Source organism: Schistocerca piceifrons, chromosome 2, assembly GCF_021461385.2.
Source record: "Schistocerca piceifrons isolate TAMUIC-IGC-003096 chromosome 2, iqSchPice1.1, whole genome shotgun sequence".
Lineage (NCBI taxonomy): Eukaryota > Metazoa > Arthropoda > Insecta > Orthoptera > Acrididae > Schistocerca > Schistocerca piceifrons.
In genome coordinates this window covers 446330934-446346205 of record NC_060139.1, presented here as the reverse complement: position 1 = coordinate 446346205, position 15272 = coordinate 446330934, and the positions used below count along the sequence as shown (strand labels likewise).

Sequence of the window (15272 nt, the reverse complement as noted above, 5' to 3'; positions counted from 1 at the left end):
ACTCCTGGAAATGGAAAAAAGAACACATTGACACCGGTGTGTCAGACCCACCATACTTGCTCCGGACACTGCGAGAGGGCTGTACAAGCAATGATCACACGCACGGCACAGCGGACACACCGGGAACCGCGGTGTTGGCCGTCGAATGGCGCTAGCTGCGCAGCATTTGTGCACCACCGTCGTCAGTGTCAGCCAGTTTTCCATGGCATACGGAGCTCCATCACAGTCTTTAACACTGGTAGCATGCCGCGACAGCGTGGACGTGAACCGTATGTGCAGTTGACGGACTTTGAGCGACGGCATATAGTGGGCATGCGGGAGGCCGGGTGGACGTACCGCTGAATTGCTCAACACGTGGGGCGTGAGATCTCCACAGTACATCGATGTTGTCGCCAGTGGTTGCCGGAAGGTGCACATGCCCGTCGACCTGGGACCGGACCGCAGCGACGCACGGATGCACGCCAAGACCGTAGGATCCTACGCAGTGCCGTAGGGGACCGCACCGCCACTTCCCAGCAAATTAGGGACACTGTTGCTCCTGGGGTATCGGCGAGGACCATTCGCAACCGTCTCCATGAAGCTGGGCTACGGTCCCGCACACCGTTAGGCCGTCTTCCGCTCACGCCCCAACATCGTGCAGCCCGCCTCCAGTGGTGTCGCGACAGGCGTGAATGGAGGGACGAATGGAGACGTGTCGTCTTCAGCGATGAGAGTCGCTTCTGCCTTGGTGCCAATGATGGTCGTATGCGTGTTTGGCGCCATGCAGGTGAGCGCCACAATCAGGACTGCATACGACCGAGGCACACAGGGCCAACACCCGGCATCATGGTGTGGGGAGCGATCTCCTACACTGGCCGTACACCACTGGTGATCGTCGAGGGGACACTGAATAGTGCACGGTACATCCAAACCGTCATCGAACCCATTGTTCTACCATTCCTAGACCGGCAAGGGAACTTGCTGTTCCAACAGGACAATGCACGTCCGCATGTATCCCGTGCCACCCAACGTGCTCTAGAAGGTGTAAGTCAACTACCCTGGCCAGCAAGATCTCCGGATCTGTCCCCCATTGAGCATGTTTGGGACTGGATGAAGCGTCGTCTCACGCGGTCTGCACGTCCAGCACGAACGCTGGTCCAACTGAGGCGCCAGGTGGAAATGGCATGGCAAGCCATTCCACAGGACTACATCCAGCATCTCTACGATCGTCTCCATGGGAGAATAGCAGCCTGCATTGCTGCAAAAGGTGGATATACACTGTACTAGTGCCGACATTGTGCATGCTCTGTTGCCTGTGTCTATGTGCCTGTGGTTCTGTCAGTGTGATCATGTGATGTATCTGACCCCAGGAATGTGTCAATAAAGTTTCCCCTTCCTGGGACAATGAATTCACGGTGTTCTTATTTCAGTTTCCAGGAGTTTGTGTGTGTGTATATATATATATATATATATATATATATATATATATATATATATATATATATATATATATATATAAAAAACAAAGATGATGTGACTTACCAAATGAAAGTGCTGGCAGGTCGACAGACACACAAACAAACACAAACATACACACAAAATTCAAGCTTTTGCAACAAACTGTTGCCTCATCAGGAAAGAGGGAAGGAGAGGGAAAGACAAAAGGATGTGGGTTTTAAGGAGAGGGTAAGGAGACATTCCAATCCCGGGAGCGGAAAGACTTACCTTAGGGGGAAAAAGGGATGGGTATACACTCGCACACACACACATATCCATCCACACATATACAGACACAAGCAGACATATATATATATCTGAGTGAGTGTGTGTGTGTGTGTGTGTGTGTGTGTGTGTGTGTGTGTGTCTATTAATTTAACATTATAAAATACTGTTTCATTCTGAGAGGTATTCGTTTACAGAGTAGAAACTGTGGTCCATCAGAAATGACTTCAGCTCTTTTTTTTTAACAAGCTGTCTTGCTTTTCCAACTTGATGTTGTTAGGAATGTGGTTACACAATTGTATGCTTCTATGAAAGACACTCTTCTGGCAGGCTGATGTTTTGGCATATGAGACATGAATGTTATTGCCATTTCTTGTTGTGTAATTGTGCACAGAGCTGTTCAGCTTGAGGGAGATGTTCGAGTTAGTTACACCAAACAACCCCCATTAAGCAGTAGTTCATTTATTCACCACTTTACGTAAGCAAGGCTCACAAAGAACTGACATGGCGGAACAGAACAAAGATAATGCGTAGCTTAGTTCAAAGATGGATGCATCGATGTTGGAGTCGATTTCATCAGTGCCACATAGCTCCCCCCCCCCCCTCCCCCCTCCCCGACCCCTCCCCCACCGAAGCAGTACGGAGTACTCTTGAGAGGCCGGGGGTGGGGGGTGGGGGGGGGGGGTGACTATGACGTTGGCAGGATTGGTCCGCGGGAGCCGGACCACGATTAGCCAGGCATCCTACTGGGCCTGCTGGTCATGTGGCGACAGGTAGGCCAGCGGTTTGCGGCTGGAACGGAGCGATGAGGCCGATGTCTCTGGTGGGCATGGCAAACACACAAAGCATGTCCAGGTCGACGTCGGGCAGGAGGGAAACACATTTCACCAGGTGGCAGGGAATGGTGGAGGTTGTGTCGTGAGCGCTGGATGAAGAGAAACACACAACAATAATGGCGCAGTATTATTGAGATGTCATGGATTATGTCCGGGGGAGGGCAGGCACAAACACCTCAAGCGAGGGCACACTCAAGATGGGGGGGGTGTGAGAAACCTTGACAGGGTGAGGCAGGCAACGGTGGAGAGATAGAAGGGACCAGCGAAGGGCCCGGTGGCAAGGGCATGATTGTAGGTAAGCTCGATGTGGGGAGCATGTGGTCACTCGAGGGAGTGTGTGAGAACAGAGCAGAGGGCGAGGTCGGAGGAGAGCTTGACAACTGGAGCTGGAAGACACTCAACTGAGTGTGTAAGTCCGACATGGTGGGAGTGGTCAGAGCGTCATGAGCGATGATACTGAGTGGCGTGGTCGTCACCTGAAGGAGAGTAGAAGAAGGCTTGACATGAGCAGGCTTAAGTCTATGGAGAGAGACTGTAACAGCTGAATCTTTCATCTGGATGTCATAGGTGTTGGCTGAGCACCGGAGAACTTGGTACGGGCCAGTATATAGAGGTTGGAGGGGAACACAGACAGTGTCATCTTGGAGCATGACGTACTCGCAATTGTCCAGAGATTTCAGGACGTGAATCTTAGGGCAGGAGTGACTGGTGGGCATAGGGATATGGAGGTTGATGAAGTGGTGTCTGACATGGTCCATGATGGAAGGTAAGTCGGACTGAGGGAGAGAAGTGGAAGGGCTCACAAGTTCACCAGTGAGAACAATGTTCTAGCCATATACGAACTCAGCTATTGTGCCTTTGAGGTCTTCTTTATAGATCGCATGATTGCTGAGTAGCACAAGGGGAAGGGCCTCCATCCATAGAGAGTCATGGCATCAAAGAGCTGCCTTGAAAGTGTGGTGCCAGTGCTTAATCTATGAAAGAAATAAAATAAATACGAAAAACTAACCTTGAAGCTTGGCATTTTTAGCATATGTTATCCTTTAAGATATATCAAACACAAATGTGCCAGTAAAATTTTAAATAATGGCATAAACAGCTCATCTTTTGAGACCAAAATTTTTCTAAGTGTCTAGTCCTCAAAGTGTTAAGTTTTGATTGAGAGTCAAATGCTCCGTAATTCAAAAAATTCATCACACATTCTCACATGTAACATAATTCATCTTGCATAAAAGGAAATTTACTTTGAAAGTAACACATCTCAAATCACCATTCACAATATCTTCCTGGGACCTGTTAGAAATGTAAACAGTTGTGACATCATGCTCATCAAAAGCAGTTTGTTGTTAGGATGTGTTGCATAGTCTAAACTGTTTCACACATTTTGCTGTCAACAGATGCTTCTGTGTGCACTGTGTTTTGTTGTTGTAAGTTAACATTTTCTTTGCAACACAAGTTTTATTTAGGTGTTATTCTCTTGTTTATGTTTTATTGATGCAGTATTATTCTGCACTAATGGCCTAAAGTAAAATTCTTTGCTAGAGTATCAGTTCTTATCATCAAATTTACAAAAATTCAATGGAAAATAAAAACAGTGAAAATTCCTAGAAGTCTAAAAAATTTCAGGGTTTTTCCTGGATGAAAAATTCTCACATTTTTCCCAGATTTCACATCTGTCCCAAGGTATGTACGCTCTGTGTAGGTAATTACCCCAGCAGCCTAGTTCAAGAGCCAATTCCTGGGTCATCACATCCAACCGAGGTACAGCTAATCCTTCCAAAAAACAGCTTAGGAGTACATATCTTGTCACTCAGCATTATCCTTGTCTTGAATGTACTAGTCAGCTACTTTGAAAAGGCTATGACTTCCTAAAATCCAATCTGTCTGATATTTTTCTCACTACACATACAATAGCTTTTCATCATCCCCACCCCTTTCCATTCTATTCAATATCTTTCTGCACCCATTTCCCCAAACTACATCTCCTACCATTGTGACCACATTAACTGTAAGACTTGCCCAATGCGCCATCCTAATAGCACTTATACCAGAGCTGTAGTTGGCAAAACATATACTATCAAAGGGGAAGTCACCAGAGAAATGATGCTTTTGTGTATGAGCTGTTATGAAAATGCTGTTGGCTTATTTAAGTTGGAATGACTACCAGCTGAAGCTAAACACCTCCAGGAATGTGTCTGTTCTATCAATTTTTTAGAAATTTGCATGCTTGTTCAGCAGTGAATTATAGTTCAATAAAGGAAAAATTTTGTGAGCAACAGAGAAATATAAGAGAAGTTATTGAAATAATCAAATAATCTAATAGCATGAACAGGGAGGTTGGCATGAACAGGGAGGACAACTACAATTTACCTAAGGCCTGACTGACAGTGATTCCACCCCAGTGGACTACATGTGTCAGTAGTGAGCACCACCATTTGACATGGCTTTAACAGCATAAACAGCAGCCATGAGAGAACTGTCATGCAGCCTTAATGCTTCAGTTCAGGGGAACTTTACCTCTGGGAACAAGCTGGCAATTTGGTATTGCCTACCAGTCACCAACAGGAGTCACCTGCTGATACACTATTTCCTACCAGTCACCTTAAAGAGTTGTCTTCCAATCAGCCACCAAAGTAGCACAGGGAATAGTCTACCCCTCCATAGTTACCTCTTTTCAAATTGTCCAATGACGTCTCAGATATGTGACACTGGTAGCCACCAGATAATCAAAATCAAAATCAACAGTAAATAGGGGAAGACATTCATTAGCATCCAGCAGTTAACTGCACTGAAGAGGACCACAGAAAGTCAGTCAAAGCATGCGCAATTTAGTTGCTTTGGTGTTTTATAATGATGTAGCCTAATATCCAAAATGATTTTACTCAAAATTAGTCACAAAAATCAGGAGCTTAGAAAAACAGAGTTAAATCAAACTTCTTGCACTACTTTTAGAAAACAGTTTACCATGGTCTTCTTACTGAAACTACTTGGTTAATAAGTTAAAAGTTATTGCATTAGTAATAGGTTGTCATTCTATTCAATACTGTTATTTGTCATGTAGCAAACTTAACTTTTGAATCCACAAACCCAGATATTCATAGAATTCGGTGAAAGAGAAGCTAATGGGGAATGTTTTTAATTTTTTTTATTTGTTGAGATTCTCAGTTTTTTGTTTATGTTAGATGGGAGAGTGTTGAATGCCTTTATACCAGAGCACATAACTCCATTCTGAATCCTTGACAAATTGACAAAGTCTATATGCAAATTATTTTTGTGACTTGCATTATGATTTAGTAGATTACAGTTCAACTGAAACATATTTTTACTGTCATCAATGCACCATTAAGGCATAAATGCACTGAGAAATGATTGAAAGTGTTCAGCAATATTTATAGTTATTTATATATAAAGTATTCTTATTGCTTGCTTCTGTTGAATCAATACTTGACTTACTTTATAAACATGGTCATGGAAACCTCTGATGAAAAGTAAATAATTGAAGCTTTAAGGGTAACAACACAAAGAAATGCAGAGACACTGAGGGATCAAAAAGTGCACAAATAACATTGAGAATGTTGCTAACTTTAGGTTGAATCCTTTTTCAGAGGTGCAAAGTATATATACACATTACAACCTGAATGAGTAAACTATCCCAGCTGACTACTTGGTGATGGCACAGTAACTTAGTTGAAATGTGGGATAGTGCATATTAAGAAAGGATGCGAAGATTAGGAGGGAGAGGCTGGAAGAGTGTCTGACAACTGGGATGAAGAGGTAGCAGTAGGCTTGATATGATGTGGACAGTGAACTGAATGTGACAATCAGAGAGGAGGAGATTGACGTCAAGGAATGTGTTACACAGGATCTAGGAGAATCAGGTGAAGCAGATGGGAATACAATAAATGTGAGCTTGTTTCAGCCACAGGCAGGGGCAGTTGTGCATAGTGTCTGATTCCATAAGATAATGGATTTGGGCGTGGGGGGTGGGAACAAAGGAAGACAGAGATGGCAAGGAAGAGGGTGTGGGTGCAGGACGAGTGAAGTCAGGGTCTTAGAGCAGAGGTGGAGGTGGGTGTTGGCAGGAATGTAGCATAGTGTGGTAGTTCTAACCCATGTGTTATATTTTGAATCCTGCTAATAACTTTCTCCCACATAAATCTATTGTTTGGATTGCCCTTTTGGTTGGGCTGATTCTAGGAGTTTGTTTGCAGACCATGCTAATTAAAACTTACAGTTAATTAAAAGTCAGTGCTGTAGTTCAATACATGTAAGAGCTTTGTGGGCTAATAAGCATAATTCCATATAATGACACACACCAACAGAAAGCTATGCATTCCAAATTTTCTGGGAAGCACTTTAATTTATTAGAAACTAATTAATTGGAGAGAAAATTAGAATTCCATCCATAAACATCTCCATTTTCCAGTGCATATTTCATCATAGATTCTGCAATTTGTCTATCTCCTTTTTTGCCTTTATTTTTTGGTGCATTAGACAGGCAGTATAAATTAATAAATTTAGTAATTAATAATTTCATGTAATTTACGCTAATTTGTGATATGGCAGTTATACATGTAAACAAGGTGTTTCACAATGCATAAGAATAACAACGACCATTCATTTCTCTAAATTTCTGACCAGCAACATTTTGTATACCGTATGCCAAAATCACATTAGTTTTTGTATTTCATCCAAAACAGTAAAATCCATCCTAGCCTATTTTTCAAGCATAATACAGGTTAGAAAATGCTCATCTATAAATAGTTAGACACCCAAAGTTGGCAGATCACAGATAGAAAGCTCATAAGTAAGACCTCTCTCGGGTGCAATCTCGGTGTTCGTACGCATAGTCATGCACATTCTGTATGAGAAAACACATGCACTGACATTCACAAAACTCAAGAACTTTAGCATTTAGTAACTTTTCAGTGATTTCAGTAACCCAAATTAATGAACATGTCAATAGAATTGTGTAGTGATTAAAAAGTAATGTGGAAAGTTGTTGTCATCAAAATGAGTGACTCTTGGACATGGTGAGTCACATTGTGGATCGAATTAGTGTATTCTTCTTTGGTAAGTTATTACAAAACAATACTGATTGTGGACTGAAATGTTTTTCATGTATATGTGAGCTGTGTTTTATGCCACAATTGAAAAATTAACTGGCAACATATAAATCCTGTCAGAGAGCATGCTCTACAACATGACAGTGCCTGTTTCAATACACGAGGCATCTGGAATCTCTTTCCTTACACCAGTTTATCAGAACTCTGCAGGTGGGAACTGTCACTACAACACATGATTGGTTCTCTCCACCCAACTGGCCTAAACTCACATTAATTTCTGTGGTCTCAGCATTTTTCAATAACTATTCCTTTCCTTTGATCCACTTATTTTTCTATGTCTGTTATTTTCCAACCAATTTCCCCCCCCCCCCCCCTCCCCCCCCAGTCTTCCATGTATAATGCACTTAGCTTTCTGCTCTTACTGACTCTTGCACGTTCTATTTTCAGTAATCTCTATTTGCTTATTATCTATTTCTATCTTTAAGCTGTCAGATTTTAAAGTCTCATCCAGTGCAGACATCAAAAATCAGTCTTTCCTTCTCACAACTTTTCCATAACTCTCCCCAGTTCTTAAACCTCACCAGTCCTTTTCCTTCATGCTTCTTCCCTCCCCTCAACTCAGCTGCCAATAGAATGAGCAACTAACTTCAAACATTCATGCATTTTCATTTCTGTTATACATGTTTCTCCTGCCACTTGATGAGTAGAGTTTTTACCTGTCCATATTTTATTTTCAAACATTACTATTTTCATTGATATATATATACCAATTTCTTTGATGTATGGTGGTATCAAAGAAGATTCCCAGATGAATGAAAACAGCCAAAGTTAGATCTATCTTTAAAAAATGGCAACAGAAATTAAGCAGCCATTTACTAACTCCCAGATATAAATTGTACTTCAGAATGTTAAACAACAGTATGAACATTATCTGTGAAACAAAACTAGTATTATGGTTTTAGGAAAGGGGGCACTGTTATTATATTGTTTCTGCTCTAAAACAACTAATGGGAGAGTGCAGGGAATTCGTCTAGCTACTAATATGGCAGTTATAGATTTTGAAAAGCCCTTTGATCCAGGAAAAAGAAAACGTCTATGGCACATTCCTCAAGAACATGCATATCAAACACACATTATAAACTGTATTAGACTAGATTACAATAACAGAAAAATAATGATTGACCTGCCAAAATCAAATGTAAAAAATTATCAGCAATCAATATGTCCAACAGGGATGCAGCAATCACCTATTATATTTAGCATATACCTAGATGATGTTTTTAGAAGAAGGAAAGAATTGTTTTAGCCCAAAGGATGAAAAATTGATGACAGAAGGACACATACTTATTTTTCCTGATCGTCTTTTAAGAAGTTAATACAGAAGACAGGGTGAAATTTCCTATTCATAAACTGAATCATATCTGTTCTCAAACTATAATGTTCTGATCTCAAAAGTAAAAATTAAAACAATGGCAATCATATGAAAATACCCACAGTATAACAGATATTAAATCAGCAATAACAACAACTGAACAATTTCTTGTTTTAGTTATTTAGACTAAGTGTCAGTTAAAACTGCAATGAAGATAAACTGATAAAACTGAACAGATTCAAACCTATTTACAGAAATATGTACAAGGAAAATATGGAATAGTGGTACAACTCCAATTGCATAAACTGTTGCTTTACCAGCAGGGTTGCATTTATGCACAGACTGTTTAGGCTGCAGCATGTAGACCCACACAACAAATGGGCTGTCAAAACCATTTAAAATAAATAAACATCTTAATTTTAGTATTTTGGCAGAGGATCTATTAGATAAAATGTATATGTGATTATTTCACATGGGCTTTTCAGCTGTATGTATCAGTGGACAGTGCACATGAACTAAGTGAAATGCCACATCATTTCATGACAAATTTACAGTGGCTCCCAGTCAAACACTGGGCACTTCAGACAGCAAAATTGATAAGACTTTGTAAAATAACATTAACACAATTTGGGCAGCATGAAGTAAACTCACTTTTGTGGGAAGCAGGGGCCCAGGGGAAATTCAGGCCCTACAACAAACGTGATGTCACACTAGTCAGCTCATCCACCACACTTCGTGAACACTTGGCTCCAAGTGGGCCCCACAGGAAATCAATACATCAATGAAAATGTATCCACCAAAGGTCTCAACTTTGTCATGTGCTACCAAGAGTCACATGCATTTAAAAGTGTAGTTAAGGATTATTAAACTCAACTGAAATAGTTACTTGCTCTCCACAAGAGACAGTTTCTGGCATTTGTAAGAGCTGCAGTGCCACGTGTTCTCATGTACACATATCAGCCTGTCTTTCTTCTGGACCTCATGGGAAACTGTTTTTTTCCATACCTCATTTCATCCAAACCGAGACCCATGACATTGCACACTACCAGTTACTGATTCTAGAGCTTTCAGATACCTTTATACATCAACAAGACACCACTGGAAATGTGCAACATGTAAGATCCACAGCACATGACACATAGCTTACTGACTTGTGACATAGTAGTGAGGATGCATGGTCACCATGAGCTTTTTACTGGCAAATTCAAAAACCAAATAAACAAGTATGTTAAAATACAAATGTATTTTCATAAAAAATATTTCTATCTCATGATAATTAAGCTACTGGTGGCTTTTGTTCCCCTACAGGCAAAAACCCAGGTGGCAGACAGGTAATGGATCTGCAGATATGCAGGGTGGGTGGGAAATAAAATACAATCCTTGTATTTACACAGGAATCAAAATCCAAAGGTAGCTGTTTTTCTGTCCCTCAATTGGCTGGCTTTTGGTCAGTGTCTGTTCCCCATGTTAAGGGCAGCTAAGGAAACCTCCATGGCTAACAACTGTGGTTGTGAACTACTGGCTATAACAACAACAGTCACCCCATAAATAATATTATCAATCACAGAAGAGTGTGAGGTGAAACAAATTACCCTGGGAAGACAATCCACTGCACCAAAGTGCATGAACACATAACTGGATTCTGGGGATTCTGCACCATTACACAGAGACGAGCATCTTGGAACATCAAGCAAGATAAAGCACAAAAAATCCAAGTTATGTAGCTACTTTCAATATAAATTTTCATCTAAAAACTGTAATACTGAAACATTTTGAAGACACTGTCAAAAACCACAAAATTCTAATAACAGCACTACAAGAAACCAGATTCTTGGATGAAAACAATTTTGACTCTGGAAGTTTTAGAATATACATAGGGGGAAAAAAATATGAAAAGCTCATCACACCTTGGAACTTGCTTCATAACAGGCAAAAATATTTTGAATTCCATTATGAACTTTGAATCACAGTCTGGAACAGCCTCTACACTCATTTTCAAATCTGCTAACAGGAAATACACCACTCTGAATGCTTGTGCCTCCATAAATGAAGACAATAAAAAGGCCAAAGTAAAGGTGGAACCCTTTTGGAACCAACTAGATGATGTTCTACAAAAAATTCCAAAAAAACACAACATCAATGCCCACATAGGGATAGAGAAGAAATACAAAAATTTCACTGTACAATTATGTGAGAAATAGGTTAGTTTCAAAATTTTCAGATGCTTACAAAATTATGTTCTAATAAGTTAGTGACATAATTATTTTGGGTATGTGATTTAATTTGTAACAAATCAGCATCTGTGGTTTACAGTTCAACCAAAGTATACATCTTCACTGAATTTCATTGCATATCAATGCAAATAAACATGCATTTTTGAGAATTTTCAGAAGCTGCCATAGTCCTTTGCATAATTCACAAGCAATTTGCAACAAATCAGCATTTGTGATTTAGTTATTGTAGTAGATCTTCTAACTAACACATTGTATTACATGTATTTTCCATTAAAGAGGAGAAGCCCTGTATACTATGCACATTTACTGTAAATTAACTAGGATTTCAAGTTTGCTAACAACTATAATTAACATCAAAATGTTTTAGAGAACTAGTAATTTTTATCACAGGTTTTTGTGTTGTCTTAATAGAAATCTCATTTTATGTATCTGCTTCAGATCTTACAGGGAATTAGCAATCTCTTAGCTCAACAGATTGGAAGATAATCAGCACATTTAATTTAAAGTTATTTGTCACTGCTTCGATATACAATGTGCCAGCTAAAATGCAACCCCACTGTGAATGCTGTTCTCAAATATGAGATGAGTTGGTTGACACTTGTAAGCAGCTGTAAACTGCCCTGTCTACTGTCAAACGATTGGCAGCTGCTGCAAATTGGTGTGTTGGAAGAGCTCCTGCAAGTCATGTAACTGTACCAGAGGTACCTCAAGCACTGTCATCTCTTGTGGATCCTGTCTCCTCTGCAGAAAGTACAGGTTCTGTCATTGCCCATCCACTTGACTGTGAGGGGTGTATCAATGATAGATCTAGGTGTCCTGTATAGCATGGACGGTGGCTGGGGAGGACTCAGGGTGTTGTACTGATCACCCTGCCTTTCACTGAAACTGAAACTGAGCCATTGTAATTCACTTCACCTGTTTTGGGGAAAACTGTTTTGTCCAGTATCAGGAGAAGGCAAACACGGAAGTATAGGGGTCTATTAATTGTTGACAGTTCAAATGTATGAAGAATAGGGAAATGGCAGTAAGAAACAGGAAAGGACTCCAGCTGCACTCAGTGTGTATGGCTGGAAGCCCCATTCAACATACTGAAGAGGCTATTCCAGCAGCCACTGATGGAACAGGGTACAACCAACTGCAGATTGTGGTGAACATTGGAACAAATGATGCCTGTTGTCTGGGATCCGATGTCATTCTTAGTTCATTCCAGTGATTGGCAGAGAAGTTTGAAAAGACCAGCCTTCTGCATAGAGTTTCAACAAAGCTAACAATTTGCAAAATTGTTGCCAGAACCGATTGTGGCCCTTTAGTTCTGAGTTGGTGGAAGCACAGAAACAGAGACCTCGAAGGGTCTGTGACAAGCTAGGCAGTGATTTCCTGAACTTGCATCATAGGGTTGAGAATTGTAGGGTCCACCTCAATAGGTCGGGTGTGCACTACACATCAGAGGCTGCTAATCAGGTAGCTGATTGTGTGGGGGATTCACATAAGGATAGTTTTACATTAGGCAACACTCTATCCAATCCAGATAATGACAGCAGTAAGAAACTCAGAAGTATCAGTGTAAGGTCAAAAGAAATGCTTCCCACAGGTGGGAGTATTAAAACCATAGTGGTAAATTGCTGAAGCTTTCACAACAAAATGCCAGAGTTTGAAGTCCTCATGTAAACCAGTGAAGCCACATAATACTAGCTGCAGAAAGTTGGTTGAAACCAGAAATTGATAGCAGTGAGACTTTTTGGGAATATTTAAGTGTATATGGAAGGGTTAGGCAAATGGGGGAATGGAGGTGATGTATTTGTCACAGTAGACAAGAAACTCAAATCCACCATAATGGAAACTGAAGCTGCATGTGACAGTGTTTGGGCAACAGTCAGTATTAGTGTTGAGCATAGCATGATAATTAAATCCTTCTATTGCCCACCAGATTCATCTCCTGATGTTACCGAAAACCTTAGAGAAAACCTCAGTTCACTTGTATGTAACTTTGTCAATCATACTGTAATCATCAGTGGAGACTTTAATCAGTCCACCAATTAACTGAGAAAATTACAATTTTGTTTCTGGTGGGTGAGATAAGACTTCCTGCGAAACATTACTAAATGTCTTCTCTGAAAACTACCTAGAACAGTTAGTTAGCAACCCCACTCATGATGGAAATATATTGGACCTAGTGGCAACAAATAGACCCGACGTCTTTGAGGATGTCAACATTGAAATTGGTACCATTGACCATTCAGTTTGGATTCCGTAGAAATGTTGGAACACGTGAGGCAATACTGACCTTATGACTTATCTTAGAAGAAAGATTAAGAAAAGGCAAACCTATGTTTCTAGCATTTGTAGACTTAGAGAAAGCTTTTCAGAATGTTAACTGGAATACTCTCTTTCAAATTCTGAAGGTGGCAGGGGTAAAATACAGGGAGCGAAAGGCTATTTACAATTTGTACAGAAACCAGATGGCAGTTATAAGAGTCGAGGGGCATGAAAGGGAAGCAGTGGTTGGGAAAGGAGTGAGACAGGGTTGTAGCCTTTCCCCGATGTTATTCAATCTGTATATTGAGCAAGCAGTAAAGGAAACAAAAGAAAAATTCGGAGTAGGTATTAAAATTCATGGAGAAGAAGTAAAAAATTTGAGGTTCGCCGATGACATTGTAATTCTGTCAGAGACAGCAAAGGACTTGGAAGAGCAGTTGAACGGAATGGACAGTGTCTTGAAAGGAGGATATAAGATGAACATCAACAAAAGCAAAACAAGGATAATGGAATGTAGTCAAATTAAGTCGGGTGATGCTGAGGGAATTAGATTAGGAAATGAGACACTTAAAGTAGTAAAGGAGTTTTGCTATTTAGGGAGTAAAATAACCGATGATGGTCGAAGTAGAGAGGATATAAAATGTAGACTGGCAATGGCAAGGAAAGTGTTTCTCAAGAAGAGAAATTTGTTAACATCGAGTATAGATTTAAGTGTCAGGAAGTCGTTTCTGAAAGTATTTGTATGGAGTGTAGCCATGTATGGCAGTGAAACATGGACGATAAATAGTTTGGACAAGAAGAGAAGAGAAGTTTTCGAAATGTGGTGCTACAGAAGAATGCTGAAGATAAGGTGGGTAGATCACATAACTAATGAGGAGGTATTGAATAGGATGGGGGAGAAGAGAAGTTTGTGGCACAACTTGACTAGAAGAAGGGATCGGTTGGTAGGACATGTTTTGAGGCATCGAGGGATCACAAATTTAGCATTGGAGGGCACCGTGGAGGGTAAAAATCGTAGAGGGAGACCAAGAGATGAATACACTAGGCAGATTCAGAAAGATGTAGGTTGCAGTAGGTACTGGGAGATGAAGAAGCTTGCACAGGATAGAGTACCATGGAGAGCTGCATCAAACCAGTCTCAGGACTGAAGACCACAACAACAACAACACCATTGACCATGACACAGTTCTGGTAACAATGATTACCAAAGTACAAAGAACAACTAAAACAAGCAGAAAGATACATATGTTCACTAAACTAGACAAAAAATTAGTAGTGTCATATCTCAGTGACAAACTTGAAACTTTCTGCACAGGGCAGGAGCATGTAGAGGAACTCTGGCTCAAGTTTAAGAGAATCATTGGCCATGCACTGGATAGATATGTACCTAGTAGAACAGCCCATTATGAAAGAGAACCTCCATGGTATACAGTCACTGTAAAGAGACTTTTAAAGAGACAGAGATTACTGTATAATAGGTTCAAAACAAAGCATAAGGCTACAGATAGAGAAATGCTGAATGAAACGTGTTTGTCTATCAAGAGAGCAATGCATGTTACCTTCAATGGCTTCTGTAGCAGAATACTGTCAAATGATCTCACACAGAACCCAAATAAATTCTGGTCATATGTAAAGACTGTTAGTGGCACCAAAGGTAGTGTCCAGTCCCGAGCGAATGTCACATGAACTGATATTGAGGGTAGCAAATCAAAAGCTGAAATGCTTAACTCTATTTTCAATATATCCCTTTACTAAGGAAAACCCACAAAAATTGCCCTAATTTAATCCTCGTACCACTGCAAAGGTG

General features: G+C 40.6%; 1 protein-coding gene across 1 annotated transcript in view; it reads right to left on the bottom strand.

Annotated features, from left to right (window-relative positions):
- The window catches only part of LOC124775462 (ATP-binding cassette sub-family C member 5-like), a 375967-nt gene that overhangs the window by 329051 nt on the left and 31644 nt on the right, over positions 1-15272 (bottom strand). The window lies entirely within an intron of this gene.